The sequence below is a fragment of the Apodemus sylvaticus genome, chromosome 10 (genome assembly GCF_947179515.1).
Source record: "Apodemus sylvaticus chromosome 10, mApoSyl1.1, whole genome shotgun sequence".
In the NCBI taxonomy this organism is placed as follows: domain Eukaryota; kingdom Metazoa; phylum Chordata; class Mammalia; order Rodentia; family Muridae; genus Apodemus; species Apodemus sylvaticus.
In genome coordinates, this window is record NC_067481.1 from 2,956,050 (window position 1) to 2,962,049 (window position 6,000).

A 6,000-nucleotide genomic window follows, 5' to 3' on the forward strand; every position below is an offset into this window, starting at 1 on the left:
TCTCCCAAGATGAACTAAGACATATCCAGGTTCCAGGTTCTGGCTGGGTTTTGAAATATCTCATGCTGCAGAACACATGATGCGGCTTAGGCCAAAACGCAGATACCCCCAAGTGCTTGGGGCTTCTGCTGCAGCCACCCAGACAGAGGGTCTGTTTTGCCTGGGGTCATCAAGAGGGGGAAGAGTGTGTGTGGGGGGGTGCTGCTGAAGCCAGCCTGCCTTGCCATGGGAGGAGCCTGGTGGAGATCAGGAGAACCACGTCTGGACCATGACGCCAGTCCACAGAGGCTTAGCTCTGCTGCATGAGCCATCGGGCCCTGCTTCCGTTTTTCTTGGCTTCCATCACAGGGTATGACTGTAACCAGGGTGGCTCTGCATGACTCTGGTCCACTGCTGCTCCCTCTGGAGGAGTCAGAGGGAACAAGGATCACCTAGAGCCGCAGTTCCCGACCTTCTTAACTCTTTAATACCGTTCCTCAAGTTACGGTGACTCCCAACCATAAAATTATTTTCATTGCTACTGCATAACTATAATTTTGCTAGTTATGAATCATAATGTAAATATGTGATATTCAGAATGTCTGATATGCCACTCCTGTGAAATGGTCATGTGACCCCCCCCCCCACAGGTTGTGAACTGCTAATCTAGAGGGAGCAGAGACCATAAGCAAGGTGCCGCTCTGCCTGAGAGCCTTGAGATATGCCAATGCCAGCTAAGGCGGGCAACAGAGCTTCAGACCGAACAGTGCCCTGCCCTATCACTGGGGTCTTAGCCTTCGCTTCAGCCCCCTGGACAGCAGCCCTTCGGATATGAACCATCTTGATAGGACCTTGGAGACCCAGGTGTGGAAGGCTTCTTGCCTGTTCTCTGGCACTCTTGGAAGATGGAGGATCTCTATGAGGTGAGGCTTACGTGAGATGTTAGAGATGTGATCCTGAAGGGGACCAGAGGACCCTGTTCCCTCGCTCCCTTGCTTTCTGGCTGTCATGAAATTAATCCTGGCTTCTGACTAAGGCGTACGTCTCCTCACAGGCTCCAAAGCTACTGGCACCCCTGGCTATGAGCCAAAACAAACCTTTCTTTTCTTTTCCTTTCTTTTTATTTTTTTCCTTTTCTTTTTGCTTTTTCAAGACACGGTTTTTCTGCATAGCTTTGGCTGTCCTGGAACTCACTCTGTAGACCAGGCTGGCCTTGAACTCAGAAATCCACCTGCCTCTGCCTCCCAAGTGCTGGGATTAAAGGCATGTGCCACCACCGCTCGACTTTCTTTTCTTTAACACTATTCTCTGCAGTATTTTGTGACAGTTTTAAAAGCTGACCAACTAAGGTGGCCTCGCTCCACATAATTGACAGGGGAAACTACTAACGTTATAGAACACCACAAACACCTGAAATGATGTTTCTGTTTCTTACCAAGAAAACTACCATCACTACAGGAACTATTTTGGTACATGTAGGTAAGGACTAGAGGATCAAATTCATGCTAGGCAAGTGCTCTACCACTGAGCCATACCCTAGCCTGCTGGTTCGAGAACTCTCATGGTAGATTTTTGTTTTGTTTTTTGGATTTGGTTTTTTTTCGAGACAGGGTTTCTCTGTATAGCCCTGGCTGTCCTGGAACTCACTCTGTAGACCAGGCTGGCCTTGAACTCAGAAATCCGCCTGCCTCTGCCTCCCAGAGTGCTGGGATTACAGGCGTGCACCACCACCACCCGGCTTTTTTTTTTTTTTTAAGAGCCTCATTTTAGATTCTCCAGCTACAAGAGCACCAGGAGCAGAATGGTTCCTGAGGTAGAAAGGATGGGCACACCTGAGGGGTCTTGAAGGGTCTTGTGCAGCATTAAAACAGAAACTTTGGTGAGTTGGAGAAGAGTATGGGGTACAGACCTGAACCCCAAGGTCATGTTGAAAAATCTCCACGTATAGGAGGGCTACCTCTGGTGACCTGTGGTGGTGCATTGGCAAAAGGCAGCTGAGATGGGTTTGTCTGGGAGGAAGAATGTATGTGTATCACTTATCTCTTTTGGCAAACAAATTACCTCAGATCAAAGACTCACAATAGTGTGGGGTTTCTGAGGAACGGAAGTCTGGAAGCAGATGGGCTAGGGGCTCTCCATCAGGATCTCAAGAAGTTACGATGATGACAGTCAGGGCTGCTGTCAGCCAAAGTCTGGAAAGGTAGAACAGATATTTCCAAGATGGTATCCTCAGAGCACCTTGTGACATGGCAGCTGAAGATACCAGAGGGAGGGAGAGAGGGAGGGAGGGAGGAAGGAAAGGGTAGAGGGAAAGAAGGGAGAAAAAGGGAGGGAGGGAAGGAGGGAAGGAAGAAAGGAAGGTGGGAGGGAAGGAAGAAGGGAGAGAAAATGGAGAGAGGGAGGAGAGCCAGGTGCACATGTTGACTTTGGGGACAGTCCCTGCTTGGTTTTGTTTTTTGTTTTTGGTTTTGGTTTTTTTGAGACAGGGTTTCTCTGTGTAGCCTGGCTGTCCTGGAGCTCACTCTGTAGACCAGGTTGGCCTCGAACTCAGAAGTGCTGGGATTACAGGCATGTGCCACCACCGCCCTGCCCCTGCTTGGTTTTGATTTTTTTTTTCATCCATCATGAATCACTAGTGACCCCAGTGCCAGGCAAGTAGACAAATTAGGAGGGTAGCACACTAGGCTTTCTTGGAGAATGGCTCTGAGAGGTGCCAAGGAGTCAAGCTCACACATGGCCTCCTGATGCCAATGCTCATGAAGGAGATGCACACTGTAGGGCTCCACTGTGGTGGGGTGGTGGCGGTGGGGAGAAGTAAAGACTGGGTGCACAGAAGGGAAGCCAGCTCTCCCTAGACAAGGCTGCTGTTAAGCTTAGAGGAAACAAGAGGTCACACAAGTAAGATGAATGTAATTATGATACCCTACTCAGCTGAGTGCTGTCTTAGTCAGGGTTTCTATTCCTACACAAACATCATGACCAAGCAGCAAGTTGGGGAGGAAAGGGTTTATTCAGCTTACGCTTCCATGCTGCTGTTCATCACCAAAGGAAGTCAGGACTGGAACTCAAGCAGGGCAGGAAGCAGGAGCTGATGCAGAGGCCATGGAGGGATGTTTCTTACTGGCTTGCTTCCCCTGGCTTGCTCAGCCTGCTCTCTTATAGAACCCAAGACTACCAGCCCAGGGGTGGCACCACCCACAAGGGGCCCTCCCTCCTTGATCACTAACTGAGAAAATGCCCCACAGCTGGATCTCATGGAGGCACTTCCCCAACTGAAGCTCCTTTCTCTGTGATAATTCTAGCCTGTGTCAAGTTGACACACAAAAACAGCCAGTACAAGTGTCCTGTGTGCAAGGACATGTGTGGGAGTACACACATGTGCATGCACACTCATGAGCAGATGAGCAATGGCTGACACCAGAGAACAGAGGATGGATGGGAAGCAGTAAGCAGCCAGTCTGCAGTCTCTACGTCTGGTGGGGTGGGGGGAGGAGCAATGCTTGGGAGGGACGGTGGGGGAGGAGCAATGCTTGGGAGGGAAGGTGGGGAGGGAGCAATGCTGACATGCTCACTGGAGGTGAACACCCAGCGGCTGGAGAGGCAGTTTCTCAGTTCCTCGGGGAAGAGTGCTCAAGCACTTGCTATCCTTGCAGAGTTCAGTTCCCAGCACTCAAGTCTGGCTCACAACAGTCTGCAACTCCAGTGTGAGGTCCTTTTCTTGCTCCTTAAGTACTACAGTTACACGCATGCATGTAACACACACACACACACACACAGCTTTTGAAAGAATGAAGCAATCTTATGCTAAAATAACAGTTTGCCTGTGAGAGGGGACTCAGGCAAGGAGACTTCTCACTACAAGCCTCACGCGACTGTTTGACTTCCAAACAACGCAGGCTTATGACTCTGACTAGAAAACCACCATGAATGAGATTTAAAGGAGGAAAACCAAACCAGAGCTGGGATGCCATTTAGTTGGAAGTGTTTGTCCAGCAAGCACAGAGCCTTGGGTTTGGTCCCCAGCACCAGCGTTGTGGCACAAACCTGTGGCCCCACTGCTGGGAGGTAGGAGAAGGAAGACCAGAGGCCCAAGGTCATCCAACTTCCACTCTGATAAGACCTTGTCTGAAACCAAGCAACAAGACAAGACAAAACCCCAACCCGAGCACAGACTCCATTCTCTCCATGAGGACCTGATCCAGGTGCCTCTGCCTGGAGTCTCGACTCCTATACTTTATCTTCCCATTTCCTAGGAACCCTAAGGACCTGGTGCAGCGGGCGCTTGCTCCGTGTGGGGAATGGGAACCAGAGTCCTACTCCATCACCACAGCGACACCCACCGGACTACCTCTTGGGCCATTCATCAGCTTTTAATTAATAATTTGGTGAGGGTGGTGCAGCAAGGATGCTGGGCTGGACTGCTGTTGGTGTGAGTGGGCCAGGTGGGTGACCCTCTACCTTATGGTGCTCCTCACCTTTGATACCAGACCTTCGGCTGACAGGTGGCTTGGGGGTGTGTTCACCCTGGCACTGTCTCTGGGAGACACTTGACCCACCATCTCACTACTAAGGAAAAGGCACCCAGAGGCAGAGTGACTTGGCCAGGCACACTCAGCATTCAAGAACAGGGACCTGGGGCTGGAGCCCTGTGCAGATGCCATCCCCAGGTTACAGCTCCAGACCTAGCCCTTCAAGGACTTTTCTGAGGAGGCAGGGCAATGTACTCCAGTGTGACAAGGCAGGAGCCTTGGGGTCTAAGAAGCAGGTGGGTACCAGAAGCCAGGAAACAGCAGTGGCTCTATTGAGGGGTTGAGTAGGGGTCAAGGTTCCCCAGACTGACTGAGCTGCCTGGTATGTAGGAACCATGACGACATAGGCCTCTCTCCTCAGGTTGGCCATGGCCAGATCACAGTAGGCCGCTCCAGCCCTGGCAGTCCGCCATTCCTGGTTACCACATGAGCAGGAATGGGGATAGCTGGAGTCCTGGGTGACACAGAGGCTGGTTTAGGTTGCCTGCCCCTGAAAACCACCCTCTGCCAGCTGCTGGACGGGGGTAGGGATGCTGGGAAGGGGCACAGAAACTACAGAGAAATATGAAAATCTATTTGGATCTGACTTGAATTATTAAGAGGTTCAAGAGTATTCTTAGCTCTAGAGAGCTGTGGTCTGCTGAGATGGACATCACCGTGGCCCTATTTTTAAGGTTCTGCGGGAAGGAGCTGAGACGCCACTGCACTTAGGGTCCCCTGTCCTTAAGCACTGGTGTCTGGATGCCCCACCCCACTCCTGCCCACATTCCATGTTCTATCCACCCTGTTCCTTCAATTCGCATCCCCCTGGCCCTTGCACCCTATGAACCTACCCATCCCCCCATTCCCCCCCCCCCCCAATAGCAGCTCTGGGCTGCTACGGCTTGTCACCTAGAGTAGGGGTTGGAGAGTTAGGGTTTCATACCATCATCACTAATGTAGCTCTATCCCGAGCATGCAGTGGCCCTGCAGGATCCCCATGCACTAAACTCGAACATGTTTGAGGCACAGAGCCACGCTGAATCTCAGCCCTGTCTCAGTCTCCCTGATAACTGCATACTGTCCTGAGCCCCCACACTTCCGTTCTGTCCAAAGGCCAAGCTAGAGCCCTACCTTCTCCTCGGAAGGACCATGGCTAGCAGCTTGGGGACAGGCAGGGATGGCTGTGCGGCAGAGGTGGTAGACGCCTGCTCCTCTAAATTTGGGGATGCATGTGGGTCCCCCGCAGGGAACCTGTGCTGCCACTGCTGAAGGTCACTCCAGGAGGCCACCATGGAAACCACTATCTGTGGACCATGGCTGGCCAAGGCAAGAGACAGGGGTTGCCAGAGACAGGACTCAAGCAGGGCTCTTTCTAGTGATCTCAGGGGTAGAAACAGAGAACACAGTAATGCATTACATTTAAGAGTAACTCTTAAAATCCAGAAGAACCTGAAACTCCACTACGAATGACCCAGTCCCACACATGCCCCAACACAGGCAACAGATAAAT

At 51.5% G+C, this 6,000-nt stretch overlaps 1 long non-coding RNA gene across 1 annotated transcript; it reads left to right on the forward strand.

The window, feature by feature from the left end:
• Positions 1-668: 668 nt before the first annotated feature.
• LOC127693703 (uncharacterized) lies at positions 669-5,344 on the forward strand. The gene is made up of 2 exons (XR_007979733.1): positions 669-902; positions 4,233-5,344. It is a non-coding gene; the product is annotated as an uncharacterized LOC127693703 (long non-coding RNA).
• Positions 5,345-6,000: the final 656 nt, after the last annotated feature.